A 15,489-nucleotide genomic window follows, 5' to 3' on the forward strand; every position below is an offset into this window, starting at 1 on the left:
AGAAAGGAAAAGGAAAAGGAAAAGGAAAAGGAGAAAAGAAAAAAAGGAAAGGAAAGACCAGAAGGGAAAGGAAGAAGAAAGGAATGAGAAAAGAAAGTTTTTTAACAGTTACATTTTGTGTTTGGTTGATTTTTTTCCTGAATTTTGTGCTGAAGCACCAGAACACTTGGGAGTTACAGACACTCCTGATGTTGCACCATGCAGTTTCAAAATACTTATTTTAAAAAGACCTCTTGTATGTTAAGAAGGCAACAATCCCACAGATTTTTCTCTCTTCACAATATGAACTGAATATTAACATGATCTTTGATGACCAAATCGTGATCAATTCAGGATGGAAATGTAAGAGAAAGCTTCAGGGAGGTGACTGTCTGTTAACATTCCTTTATTTATTTCTTTTATTATTAATGAAGTGAAATGTCATGTGCAGAATCATAGAATTGATAGAGTTGGAAGGGACCTCAGGGATCATCTAGTTCCAACCCCCTTGCCATGGCGAGTGACACCTCATACTAGATCAGATTGCTCAGAGCCACATCCAGCCTGGCCTTAAAAACTTCCAGGGATGGGGCTTCCACCACCTCCCTGGGCAACCTGTTCCAATGTCTCACCACCCTCATGGGCAAGAACTTCTTCCTAACATCCAACCTAAACCTCCCCTGGTGCAGCCTGAGACTGTGTCCTCTTGTTCTGGTACTGGCTGCCTGGGAGAAGAGACCAACATCCGCCTGTCTACAACCTCCCTTCAGGTAGTTGTAGAGAGCAATAAGGTCACCCCTGACTTTCCTCCTCTCCAGGCTAAGCAACCCCAGCTCCCTCAGTCTCTCCTCATAGGGCTTGTGTTCCAAGCCCCTCACCAACTTTGTTGCCCTTCTCTGGACACGCTCTAGCAAGTCAACATCCTTCCTAAACTGAGGGGCACAGAACTGGACACAGTATGATTCTATAGGTGTTCAGTCATGGATCATCTAGTATTTGTTTCCAAGAAGAACCCCACATTACAGCACAATAATGTTTATAAACTGTTACGTGACCCAAACCATATTATATATTGCATGAACTAGCTTAAACAATGTTTATAAACTGTTTTGTGACCAAGACCTATTATATATTGGATGAACAGTGAAAAAGCATCCCAGAATATTGCTATAGGTTAAATTAGTTGAATATGCAGTAGACAAAAAAAAAAGGAGTATGTTTTTGACAGTTTGCATTTCAATTTAAAGTACTTTTATACAGCTCAGTAAGCAGCCCTGGAGTTAATTTCTCTATAATGAAGCCTTTAATATGACAAATGGGGAATCTGTCACAGCAAATAATTTAATGATAGTAAGGCTGACCTGCTCTGTTTAATTTTTGCTAATTGCTGTTCTTTAAATATCTGCTATGGCAACTGTGTCTGTTGGGAATTTATTTTTCTTCTTGTGACTTAAATAATGTGATAATAAGCTTCCCAAACTCATTGCCCTGCTTCTCTACAGTGTTGCATCCACAGCTACGCCTTTGAATTCTACCCTTACTTGTGGACCATCTTCCTTGAACTATCTAATCACTGCTTTGTACCTTGTCCTTCATTTTTTAATAAGGTCTGTTCCTGCTAGTAAGTATCAAAGATACATAGCTAATAGAATCATAGAATTGTCAGGGTTGGAAGGTACCTCAAGGATCATTTAGTTCCAGCCCCTCTGCCATGGGCAGTGACATCTCACACTAGATCAGGTTGCTCAGAGCCACATCCAGCCTCGCCTTAAAAACCTCCAGGGATGGAGTTTCTAGCACCTCCCTGGGTAACCTGTTCTGGTGTCTCACCACCCTCATGGGGAAGAACTTCTTCCTAACATCCAATCTGAATCTACTCACTTCTAGTTTTGCTCCATTTCCCCCTAGTCCTATCACTACCTGACACCCTAAATAGTCCCTCCCTTCTTGAAGGCCCCCTTAAGATACTGGAAGGCCACAATTAGGTCTCCTCAGAACCTTCTCTTCTCCAGACTGAATAGTCCCAACTCCCTCAGTGTGTCCTCAGGAAAGGTGCTTCAGCCCTCTAATCATCCTCATGGCCCTTAGTAGATGGATGCTATTTGAAGTATGTTTATATGAGCTCTCAATGGATAGAGTCCCTGAAAAGAGTTTCTCTCTGAGGCAGATTTTTGTCATGGATAAGGGTGACATTGTCTCTGTGTGGGAAGTATTGAGGAAACCAGGGAGCTGCATTGCACAAAGCTGGAATCATGTGCTACTTTAGGGTACTTCAGACATGTACATACATTCTATTTACCCATCTGCAACATAGTGTTGGAAGAGATGTTTTCTACTAAGGACTCTGAGAAAGACTCTAAGACTCTGAGAAAGACCCTAGGCTTATAGCTGTGTCTAGCAAGTATGGTGGACTAATACAAATGGATCTATAAAATTATATAGCTGATGCTGAGGATCTGACATCCATACCGTATATATTTTTCCCCATTATTTCCTTCCCCCCTTCCCTTCCTGACTTCAAACCAGCTCTAACCTTGTCCCAAAAGACCTCATCCATTTGTACCTGAGATTCATTAGATGTACCCCTCGAACTGCTTCCAGTTACTTTCCCAAAAGACCTCATCCATTTGTACCTGAGATTCATTAGGTGCACCCCTTGAATTGCTTCCAGTTACTTTCAAATGCTTTAATCTTCCAGGTTGGTTTAATCCAAAAGGAATCCTGACCAGGCAATCCACGACTACACTGTGAGGGTAGTAAATATGGGGGAAATGGGAGATTAGTTTCAAACATAGACTCCTGATTTGAATCAACACAGTAATGTGAAAAAATGAAGATTAATTTGTATTTACAAACCAGTAATGACTAGGAAAGAGGAAGCAAACATTGTGCTTATAAGTGTTCTGGTGTACACATTTACAAGGCTAGTTATAAAACAGGATACCCAAGAAACAAATCAACGAAAGCAAATAAACTGTTATCAGAACTCAATCTGCTGAAGGTATTAAATGAAACAATCAAAATTAACCTTATTACAGGTATAAGTAACTTCACAGAGAAAAATACTGGCTATTAACTCTTACATTAGAATAATCCTATAGAATCAATAAGGTTGGAAGAGACCTCAAAGATCATCAAGCCCAACCTGTCACCCAAGACCTTGTGACAAGGCCTAGACAGAAGCTGAATGTAGATGGATTTGAATTACAAACAGAACAATACATCCATAACAACAATTAAGCTTTAAAACAAATTATATATGGAAGTGGTGAATTCTGCATCTTTTAATACCTTCCAAAAAGGACGCTATGCCTTCCTGGCAGACATAATTTTATCAGACATGAGTTACTGGGAATTATTATGTGACCAAATGAATTACATTACATAAAGTGATACACATGAGGTAAAATTAGGTGATATGACAATTCACTTTCAGAAGACCCTATTTATTTTATATGTCTTTAGTGAATAGAATTTATTTATTGTGTTTCCTTGGGTAGTGTTACCATCATAGACTAATAGGTGTTTTGAATATGAAATTGTTCATGTTTTACACTGTTCTGGCCTGTCAAACTCTTGGATACTGCTCATATTGTTATGCTTATTATTATGTTCATTGTCTGCTAAGCAAGTTACAGCTGTGTAACAAGATGAAAGTATTTGTACTAGTCTTATCCACAACTTTTAAAAGAATACAAAGACAAAAATATCCCATGGCAGAACAACATTTCCCCCACATTCTGCTTAGAGAAGTACATTTGGGACAACAAATGCATACAATATTAGTATGTATCTTATTGTCATAAGCAGAGCTGATAAATTCTTAATCTTTACTTCAGCCATCCTTATGTTATTGCTTTTAAGTGAGTTTTCATTCGAATGGGCTGCCTGGGGAGGTGGTGGAGTCACCATCATTGGAGGTGTTTAGGAGGAGACTTGATGGGGTGCTTGGTGCCATGGTTTAGTTGATTGGATGGTGTTGAATGATGGGTTGGACACAATGATCTTGAAGGTCTCTTCCAACCTGGTCTGGTCTGGTCTGGTCTGGTCTATTCTATTCTATTCTATTCTATTCTATTCTATTCTATTCTATTCTAGTCTAGTCTAGTCTAGTCTAGTCTAGTCTATTCTATTCTATTCTAGTCTATTCTGTTTTAAATCAATATTGCCTGGGTACATGCTGGGACATTGGTCCTTTGACACTCCACATAGAAATCATGATGAATTGTGCCAAGCCTTCCATCTTACACCTCCAATGTTTCTCTCACTGGAGACATGCAGCTGAGGAAGAAGGAGCTGTATAGCTTTTGAGTCTTGATTTATGGCAAAGCTGAGATACATTTTGAGCATCTATTTTCCTGGGGTCTTAAAGAGTATTACAAGTATGAAATGTAAGTGTCATCAAAAAAACAGAGGCCACCATCTTCTGACCTAGAATAGAATAGAATAGAATAGAATAGACCAGGTTGGAAGAGACCTTCACGATCATCGCATCCAACCCATCAACCAATCCAACTCACCAAATCAACTAAACCATGGCACCAAGCACCGCATCAAGTCTCCTCCTGAACACCTCCAGTGATGGTGACTCCACCACCTCCCTGGGCAGCCCATTCCAATGGGCAATCACTCTGTACAGAACTTCTTCCTAACATCCAGTCTAAACCTCCCCTGGTGCAGCCTGAGACTGTGTCCTCTTGTTCTGGTACTGGCTGCGTGGGAGAAGAGACCAACATCTGCCTGTCTACAGCCTCCCTTCAGGGAGTTGTAGAGAGCAATAAGGTCACCCCTGAGTCTCCTCCTCTCCAGGCTAAGCAACCCCAGCTCCCCCAGCTTCTCCTCATAGGGCTTGTGTTCCAAGCCCCTCACCAGCTTTGTTGCCCTTCTCTGGACTCGTGCCAGCAAGTCAACATCCTTCCTAAACTGAAGGGCAACTAATTCTGCACCTGTACCACTCTTTTTTTGAACAAATTTGAGTAAGTAGCACAGATTTCATGAATCAAATCTTTGTGCCTTGTGACTTCAGTATTTCTTTTTCCATCTTGTGTCAGGAGCTTTAAAATGGAATTTATTATACACTCAAACTGTAGACTGCAGCTGAGATTCAGCGAAGGATTTCTGTAATTTAGAGGATGGATTTATGTGGACGTTGGCTACCTGTATTCTTAATGTTAGCTCAGAAAATTTCAGCTATGTTTGGAGTTGCCAAAATGTCTCAAAGGCCTTATGGATTTGTCTGCTGATCCATGTCTACTTTTTCTACCTCATCTCCAGAAGTGCCCTAATCTTGAAGCAGCTTGGGCTTTGATTGTCAACTCTAGAAGAAACGCCCTGACAATACAAAAAGAGAAAATGACGCCATTCCATCTTGTCTCTGAATCACATTATGACATTTTAGCGCTATAATGCTTTAATTCAATATATGCTTTGAAGCTCTACTTGATATTTCATTTCCTATTGGATTCTGCAGATTTCCAGCATTATCTTTTATTTTCATAAACATTATTTTAGTATTTCATAACAGTGCCTTAAATTTCAGGCTAAAAACAGAGAAAGGGAAGGGGAGCACATGGGTGCAGAAGGCCCTTGCCAATCTGCACCACACATGCGTGCTCCTAGATGGTTGGGCCTTTTGCCTTCGCAGTGTCCTTGCACCTAAATTGAACTAGGAATTGTTACAATCGTTCCAGTAAATTAAAGCAATCGTTGCAAACCCTTTAACTGATGCTTTACACAGTGTTGGATCTGATTCTGTGTTTTTCAGAGCTGCTATGACTGCTTTTCCTTGAATGAATCAGCAAGGTTTTGCTTTGTGTTTTTGAGTTTGTTTTTTTTTGTTTGTTTGTTTTTAATTAGTGTAATGAATTATTTTATTCAGAATCTAGCAATGAGCTATTTCAAGGGAGGTTCCCTGCTTTCTGTTTGTTGATCTCCTCTTTCTTTAAAGTGGGTTTTTGTTGGTTTTGTTTTTTAGGACCCTGAAGTAAGGACCAGATAGAGGAAAACTCTTAAGCATTATTAATATATATTCTGAAGCTTTACCCATGCTTAATTTTCCTCACTGTACTGGGTCCTAATTTCATTATTAAAGAATTAAATTCAAAAGCTAGGTCCTTATCAGAAGTTGCCTTATTCTACATCTATCAACACCTTTCCGTTGGTTTTGATTCCTTTATTTCTGAAAACATTTATTCCTTTGTTGAGTCTGAATTGATTAATCTGTTCTCACCTACAGATCTTCAGATTAATTTCTAGGGAGAAGTTAACGGAAGAGAAGGGATAAATGAGTTTCTACATTACATTTACAGTCCATTTGCTTTAGTAGGATAAATATAGCATAACTGGAGTGTTGACCATCGTTACTCACCAGAAAGAACAATCCCTCTTCTGAGATAAGAGAAAAAAACTGCCTGCTGACATTTTTCACAGTCTAACTTCCACTCACTTCATTGATGGCATTTCTCTGAAATTATGGGCTGCATCATTTTATTGCCGTTCAACTTTTATGCTACAGTTTCTCTTTATTCACCCGAGAAAACATCTGTACAGTGAACCTTCAGGAATTCCTCTGCCCTTTATACTCCTGTCTCTGAGAAATGACAGATTTTAAGGAGCATCTTTGAGATTCATCCAAGCACATAAATTAAATAATAAAAATAAATAAATAAATAAAAAGGATGTTTGTCTCTCTCTAATCAATTCTTGCAGCCATGAATATTCATACAGAGCACAGATAAATCAGATAAGGTTAGCTGGTCTTTAGGTCCTAATTTAACAGGATGTATTTGATTCCTGCTTCCAGAAATGTGTCATTTGGACACAGAAAATTAAACACTTCAGTGCAGTGCCAACAAACTACCTGCAAATGCCAAAAACTCCATGTGAGATCCTGTCACTCTCTTGGATGAAGCTGCCAAAATACCTACGTCAGATCTGATTTATATAAGACTAGTTAATAAATATAAAATGTATCTGATGTTTGTTTATTTATTTTGTTTTTAATATGTATATGTTTAATGGGGAAAGTTAATTTAGAATAGAATAGAATAGAATAGAATAGAATAGAATAGAATAGAATAGAATAGAATAGAATAGAATAGTCTGGCAGGCATTTCCATCTGAACCAAAGTTGTTTTTTTTTCTTTATATTTTTATCAGAAATTTAGGGGCAAACCTCACTGGGAATTTAAGAGAAAATGGGATAAATCAATTTGGCTTTCAGGGCTCCTAATAATTAGGTAGCGTAATGTGAAGTCTAAATGCTTTTCATGGTCTGTTTTGCTTTCGGGGAACTGGATTAAACCTTGATTTAATTGTAAGCAAGAAGCTCTATAACCTTATGCAAAGTATTTTTGTGGTCAATGGCTGGAAACAGACTAGAAAATCTAAAAGAAAAAAAATATTTTAGAAAGGCATGGCTGGCTATTGGAATAGTAGTGCTAGGTCTGAACATTTCTCTACTGTGTCCAGTTCTGGGCCCCTCAGTTTAGGAAAGATGGTGAGTTGCTGGAAGGTGTCCAGAGAAGAGCAACAAAGATGCTGAGGGGTTTGGAACACAAGCCCTATGAGGAGAGGCTGAGGGAGCTGGCGTTGCTTAGTCTGGAGAAGAGGAGGCTCAGGGGAGACCTTATTGCTGTCTACAACTACCTGAAGGGAGGTTGTGGCCAGGTGGGAGTTGGTCTCTTCTCCCAGGCAACCAGCACCAGAACAAGAGGACACAGTCTCAAGCTGCACTAGGGGAGGTGTAGGTTGGATGTTAGGAAGAAGTTCTATACAGAAAGAGGTTCTTCACAGAAAGAATTACTGGCCATTGGAATGTGACACCCAGAGAGGTGGTGGTGGAGTCACCATCACTGGAGATGTTTAGGAGGAGACTTGATGGGGTGCTTGGTGCCATGGTTTAGTTTAGATAGTGTTGGATGACAGGTTGGACTCAATGATCTCAAAGGTCTCTTCCGACCTGGTCTATTCTATTCTATTCTATTCTATTCTATTCTATTCTATTCTATTCTATTCTATTCTATTCTATTCTATTCTATTCTATTCTATTCTATTCTATTCTATTCTATTCTATTCTATTCTATTCTCTCATGTGGATGAAATCACCATTTCTGTGTGCTACCAAGATAGGTAAATGTGAAACAAGAAAAGGTCACTCATGCCTAGCCCATTGAGAAATCTTCCAGAACCAGACTTCCTTCTGAGAAGTGGCACTAACACCTTATTGAGCAAGTGAGTATAGGGGCACAGCAAATATGAGACATCTAAGGAGAACCTGAAGTAGACAAGGAACCTGTCTAATGTAGACATGTCTTGTTTAAGCTATGCATGAATTCCTTAATCCATTTGTTCTGTTCAAACAGCTCAAAACAAAGTGATATGGCTCATGCCCTCCTTGGCTGAGTCAAATCGTGTCTATATGTGCCCAGATGAAGAGGCCCCTGCTTGCCCATGGGTACTGTACTGTGCAAGAAATGTGCAATGGGCGTCATCACTCTTACTGCTTCATTCCAGCAGCTAGCAGCCACTCTCATGTTTGTTTGAGAACTTTATAGGCAGCAAGGTCACCCTTGAACCATACCCTGAAGACTGGTTGTAGTGGCTGGAATCAGAACAAAATGGGTCAAATAGAACCAGTGTGTTAACCTGGCTGCAGAAGTGAGGGAGAAGTAACACACAAAATACTTGGGATTGAGACCAAAAAACCAAGTGAGATAAGAATAGAATTTACTGACCAAAATCAGATAAACATGGTACCAAATGCAGAATGACCTTAGCCTATTTGCAGGAGCACGGTGCAAAGCAGCAGCAACCAGAAGTAAACAAGCCAAAAGCCCAAGCCAGAAAACTACTCCCCCATCCCTCCTCGTCCAACTGCCATCCCAGCAGAAAAAGACCACACCCCAAGAAGCCAGAGTCCAGAAGCAGCAACTGGAACAAGAAGCCTCCTGGGTTGTAATTTGAACTTCAAGCCCCATCATACTTTGCTCCAGTCAGCACTTCCACGTTTTGATGTTTACATGACTGTGCCATGGCATGAATAACAGCAGCAGGTTCGATTCCATCCATGACACTGGTGTACATTTCTATTCCAGAACAGCTGAATCCTTTGCCACAAGTCAGACAGGGTGATCAAAGTGGTGCTTTGTACCCTGTTATGTATTCAGCCTGTTAGCTTTCTTTCTCTTTAAAAAAAGCAAAATGTCAGATACTTATTTTGCTCTGATTTCCAAGGTGAAAAACGAAGCAGTTTGCTGATATGTCGGACCACTGGCAAACAGGTAATGTGTTATAAAATTTGATGAGGCAATGAAGGATTTATTCCACATATTAAACAATTCATAAAAAAATGGTCAAGGATTAAAAAACTGAAGAAGCAGAGCTAAGAAACTCACTTAAAAAAAATAATGGCAAAACTAGTAAAGAATGATAAAGTATTTTGGTTTAATCCTTTAAGAGCCTATTGAATTATGTATTAAACCAGAAGCAGCAACAGCATAAGTGAAAGCAAAAGCAAAACTGCCCCAAAACCTGTGAAGAGTCTCCCTAAAATGTCTCTGAAATTTGTCCTGTCTTTGTACACAATGTATCATCCCAACTTGTCAGATTCAGCAAGGAAAGAGGGAGAAGGATAGTGGGAAGTGAGCCAGCCTGGTCTTTTACTTTCATGTTCTAATTCATGTCATAGGGAGCAGTTATAGCAATTAACATTTACCTCATTGCCCTCTACAACTACCTGAAAGGTGGTTGTAGCCAGGAAGGGGTTGGCCTCTTCTCCCAGGCAACCAGCACCAGAACAAGGGGACACAGTCTCAAGCTGCGCCAGGGGAGGTTTAGACTCGAGGTGAGGAGGAAGTTCGTCACCGAGCGAGTCATTCGTCATTGGAACGGGTTGCCCAGGGAGGTGGTTGAGTCATCGACCCTGGAGGCGTTCAAGGGGAGATTGGACGTGGCACTTGGTGCCATGGTCTAGTCATGGGGTCTGTGTTGATAGGTTGGACTCGATGATCCTCGAGGTCCTTTCCAACCTAAGTGATACTGTGATACTGTGATACTGTGAACATGTTCCTCCCCCCACCATTTATTCAACACCATTGCAGTTGAGTAAAAAGTGAGCTTGTCATCCACAGCTCAGAATTGTGATACAAAAAGATGATAGATGATTAAGCTTTAGTGGAAGCTAAATTCCTGCTTTTTTTGTTTGGTTTGGTTTGGTTTTGGTTCTTGGATATTTTGAGTATCTTTGAGGCTTTCAGCTTGAAAATGACAAAGGAAGCAGCAAATCTAGAAAATTTCTAGAACTGGTAGAATTTGGTTTTGCTGGTGGGGATGACTTTTCCTCCCCTACCTCCAAGTTTCCTGGTTTAGAATCATACAATTCCTATGACAATATCATAATATCAGTCAGGGTTGGAAGGGACCACAAGGATCATCTAGTTCCAACTCCCCTGCCATGGGCAGGGACACCCCACACTAGATCAGCCTGGCCAGAGCCTCATCCAGCCTGGGCTTAAACACCTCCAGGGATGGGGCCTCAACTACCTCCCTGGACAACCCATTCCAGTGCTTCACCACTCTCATGGTGAAGAACCTCCTCCTCACATCCAGCCTGAATCTCCCCATCTCCAGCTTCATTCCATTCCCCCTAGTCCTAGCACTACCTGACATCCTGACAAGTCCCTCCCCAGCCTTCCTGTAGGCCCCCTTCAGATACTGGAAGGCCACAATTAGGTCACGTTGGAGCCTTCTCTTCTTCAGACTGAACAGCCCCAACTCCTTCAGTCTGTCTTCGTAGGAGAGGTGCTCCAGCCCTCTGATCATCCTCGTGGCCCTATATATTACCAGATGTCTGTTAAAAACAAACAAACAAACACCAACCAACTAAAACAACAACTCTTGCCTGGAAAATCAGCAACATAACTTGTAAAAAAATCCTGTTAGGCTGCTGCTGACAGGCTCAGACATAGCTCTGTTCTGCCAAGGCAGAAATAACCTGTGGCTGGAAAGATATCCTGTGACTATTAAATACTCTAGCTTGCAAAATAAATAGAAAACTGGCCTTATGGAATTCAGTGCAAATGGTAGTGACATCAGTGGATCAGGCTTTCTTTTCCAATGATTCAGTACTATAGCAGGAGAATGCCAGTTTTAAATCTATCTTGTTTCCCAGCTTATTTGCAGTGACACATAGGAAAAATCCCAAACTTGCCCTGAAGATAAAAACAATAGGGAAGGGAAGGGAAGGGAAGGGAAGGGAAGGGAAGGGAAGGGAAGGGAAGGGAAGGGAAGGGAAGGGAAGGGAAGGGAAGGGAAGGGAAGGGAAGGGAAGGGAAGGGAAGGGAAGGGAAGGGAAGGGAAGGGAAGGGAAGGGAAGGGAAGGGAAGGGAAGGGAAGGGAAAGGAAAAGGAAGGGAAAGGAAAAGGAAGGGAAAGGAAAGGAAAAGGAAGGGAAAGGGAAAGGAAGGGAAAGGGAAAGGAAGGGAAAGGGAAAGGAAGGGAAAGGGAAAGGAAGGGAAAGGGAAAGGAAAGGGAAGGGAAAGGAAAAGGAAGGGAAAGGGAAAGGAAAAGGAAGGGAAAGGAAAAGGAAGGAAAAGGAAAAGAAAAAAGAAACGAAACTAAACGAAATGAAAAGAAAAAAAAAGAGAAAAAAGAAAAGAAAGAAAAGAAAAGAAAAGAAAAGAAAAGAAAAGAAAAGAAAAGAAAAGAAAAGAAAAGAAAAGAAAAGAAAAGAAAAGAAAAGAAAAGAAAAGAAAAGAAAAGAAAAGAAAAGAAAAGAAAAGAAAAGAAAAGAAAAGAAAGGAAAAGAGGTTTAAGATATTTCCTTCAATATAAACAGTTAAGAAAGATATTTCTAAAAAAGGACTGTTTTAATGGCAATGGAAGGCAACAGGTAGGAGAAGTCAGATATGTTCTGATATGTGTAAAGCTGAACCTTCTAAGGCTGCAAGCATCTTCAATAATTAAACCCAGACTACTGGTGGAAAATTCTGTTCCCATTTTTTTGACACTGATGTGATCAGACAGGTCAATTTAGTTCAGAATTTCTTTGTCAGAAATCACAAGGCTACCTTAACGCTATTAAATCCCTAGGTACATTTCAAAGGAAAATTAATGGGAAGAAATGTTCAAAGTAATTGCTGAAAGGCAGTGGTTAATTCAGACAGTGAGTAAGTAGAAAAATGACCCAGCATAGCATTTAAAGGAGAGTAAATTATCCCTGGTATAGATTAAAGATAAAGGTTAATTTAAAAGAAATCTCATTTAAAAGGGAAAAGAGAGGAATTCTTGTAAAGATAGAACTGATATTGTCAGTTTATTCACCTTTGTATATGAAACATTTAGATAAAAGGCCCTTTGGAACGCTGCAGCAGAGGTAAAGTCTTTTCCTTTCTTCGGTGCAATTTTCTTTCTTGTCTTTAGCTTGTCAAGCTTGAAGGCAAAATCAAAATAAAGCTACTGGAAATTTATGAAACTGAGTTTATAAACCACCAATAAATGAACTGTTCATTAATTGCCTGACAAGACTCATCAGCCTGACCAAGCTTGGAGATGCTGCAGGCCATGTCCCAGCTCTTCAGGGCGGATTTATCACTACATGTTCAGGCTCTGGTATAAAATTACCTTCTATTTGAACTTAAGTGAATGTGAGGTTAAAAGTGTTGTTCCACAGGTGCTTTTTCAAAACAACAAAGTGATTCACTTTTGGAAGCTCTTCCTTCAAAAGCAGAACATATTCACCACAGTCTCACAAACACGCACACTCTGAGAGCAGTAAGCAGCCCCACTGGCACAGGAACCAGGGTCCCATCTGCAGCAAATACACTTCTTCCATATTAGCACATGTTTTTCCAGTCTAATTCTTCACCAAATGTCACCTAAGTACCATGGCCTCATCTGGACCATCACTCAATAACTTCTCATTATTTAAAATACTTAAACAGCCATGACTCCCTCTCCAGAATGTTAACTCTTCTGATTTAGGAGCAAAGGTATGCCAGCTGAGTAGGCTCAGACATTGTGGAGGTTATGTGTGGTTATTTTTGGATTAAGTTGAGCTTTACAAATTTACTTTTGCTAAGTTATTATCATAGCCCTGCTTCCCAATGTGCAGACTTGCTGAGATTTTTTTTCTTTTTCAAAAGAAAATCTAGTTAGTGCACTTAGGTCTGTATAAATATATGCATTAGTGCCATAAAAGGAGGTTTAAACCAGCAGTGCTGTCAAGATAAAGAGAACCTATTCAGATAGGTATTTTAGCTCTGAATGGGCTGCTATGCACTGTCATTTGTGGTTTTTTCCCCCCACCATTATTGCTGCATTTACATGTATTTTCTTTCTTGTCTCTTCAACAGTTTTCTCAAATAATCAGGAATAGTAAGGAAACATTTGGAAGACACCCAAGCAACCCCCTTGTAAGAGATGAAATCTCGTCTCTCTTGATGCGAATCAACAAAGATAAAATCACCTTTTGCTCCTTGCCCAGACAATAGCTGCCAAAGGAGGGCATGGTGAAAAGAAATGTGTAGTGGGTGGATGCCACTGGTACCTACTCTCTGAAAATGTGCACAGACAAGATCGTCTCTACCTCAGAAAGGGAGGATGGTGAAAAGACTGGACGGTGAAAAGACTGGACTATACAATAGATTCACCACCTGGCATGATAAGCCCCTCATGTGTATTGTTTGTATGGGCAGGTAAAAGGCAAAGGAGGATGCGGAGGCCCCTCCTGCCACTGGACCCCTGTGAGCACACAAAGAATCCCTGGGGACAATACCTGGACACATACCTAAAAAAAACCTGTGACTGAAAAACTCTAGAAGACCTGAGTGATGCCTGCTCAGGAGAAGAAAATAGAAAGAGAGAAAAAGACAGACACAGAAGAAAAAACATAACCATGAACATCCAGCCTGGAAGCAGTCCAGGAACCCTCTCTTCACCACCACCAGCAAAGCCGTGCCCTAAGTTTTGCCTACTGTAAGAAGAAAAGAACTCCTGGAGAAGAGCAAAGACACCTTATTAAAGACACCACAGGTTGGAGGCTGCTCAGAGAAGGACTTGGTCTTTGGGATCTCTCCCTCCCCTCCTCCAGGGCAGACAGCACAAGCCAACAAGGATGCAGCAGCAGCCTTCTACAGACCCAAACTGTCTTAGGGTTGGGGCAAGAAGGTGGTAATATAATGGCTTTCCTGCTCTCTCTCTCTCCCTCCATTTTCTCCCTTTCTCCCTCCTTCTCTTCCATCCATTTTTTTTCTGTTAATAAATAGCCTCGCTGTTGACATTTTGGCCTCTTTTGTACTTCTAATTTCATAACACAGGAATGTTCAAAAAGAACCGAGTCTCTCCCCCTCTGGACCAAAACACCCCTAAAGAAGAACCAGGACATTTTGGAGGGGCTTGCTCACTGCAGTGTAGGCAAGAACCACTCCACACCACCTGATCTGCTCTCTGGGATTGCTCCCTGGTGTGGATGGCAGTTGCTGTATGGGCATGCTACTCAGTACCATAGGACATTGGTATCAAGGGTGCAGCTTGCAGCTGCCATCATTTTTTGCCCTCTGAGTGCCTGCATCCTGCTCACAACCTAAAATCCACTTGAACCACACCAGATAAGCATTCCTGTTGCTTAATCCCCTTAATTCCCTACACCTTAATCCTTCCCTAACACGACAGCTAGGCACCTAACAGATGCTTTCAGTCTACAAGCACTGCTGGATATATGCTCTGCAATGCACTGGCAAAAGCCACGGGGCAATACAAATGCTGCTCCTGCTTTTGAATCAGCGAAAGTAGTGGGGATGAGAGTGAGAGATTTTTGATATCAGATAGAGAGCAGACATGATCACAGCTCCGAGGTTCAAACAGCAAAGTGCCTACCTGGCATTTGAGAGGCATGAAATGAGAGCAAGACTCCCCTTCTACAGGCTCTGTTGGTGCTGATTTGTGCAGACTTTTACACATGTCCCTTGGCTTTACTGTGCCACAACTTGAGCTCAGCACAGGGAACACCATCAACTTTCATCATGTAAGGTGGCTTCTCATGCAGGGTAATGGGTTTTCAGTGACTTGCACTTTGTGCACAGCATGGCCTCATTTTCGACTGTTTTACAGGAAATTTTTCTGTGTCAGAAGACAATTATATCAAGGGAGAAAGGGAAACATGAGGCAAATCAGGCCACTTATAGACTTTATTACCCACCATATCATCTGGCCCATGCAACGTGCTCTTGCGTCATCTCATTTCCACATGGCTACTACATTAGACACAGGCACAAGCATCATTACAGGATAGAATCACAGAATCACCAAGGTTGGAAAAGACCTCAAAGATCATCAAGTCCAACCTGTCACCCAAGACCTCATGACTACTAAACCATGGCACCAAGTGCCACATCCAGTCCCTTCTTGAACACCTCCAGGGATGGTGACTCCACCACCCCCCTGGGCAGCACATTCCAACAGCTAACAACTTTCTCTGTGAAGAACTTTGTCCTCACCTCAAGCCTAAACTTCC

The sequence above is a fragment of the Melanerpes formicivorus genome, unplaced genomic scaffold (assembly GCF_026170545.1).
Source record: "Melanerpes formicivorus ecotype bairdi unplaced genomic scaffold, bMelFor1.0.p_v2 SCAF_1, whole genome shotgun sequence".
Classification (NCBI taxonomy): domain Eukaryota; kingdom Metazoa; phylum Chordata; class Aves; order Piciformes; family Picidae; genus Melanerpes; species Melanerpes formicivorus.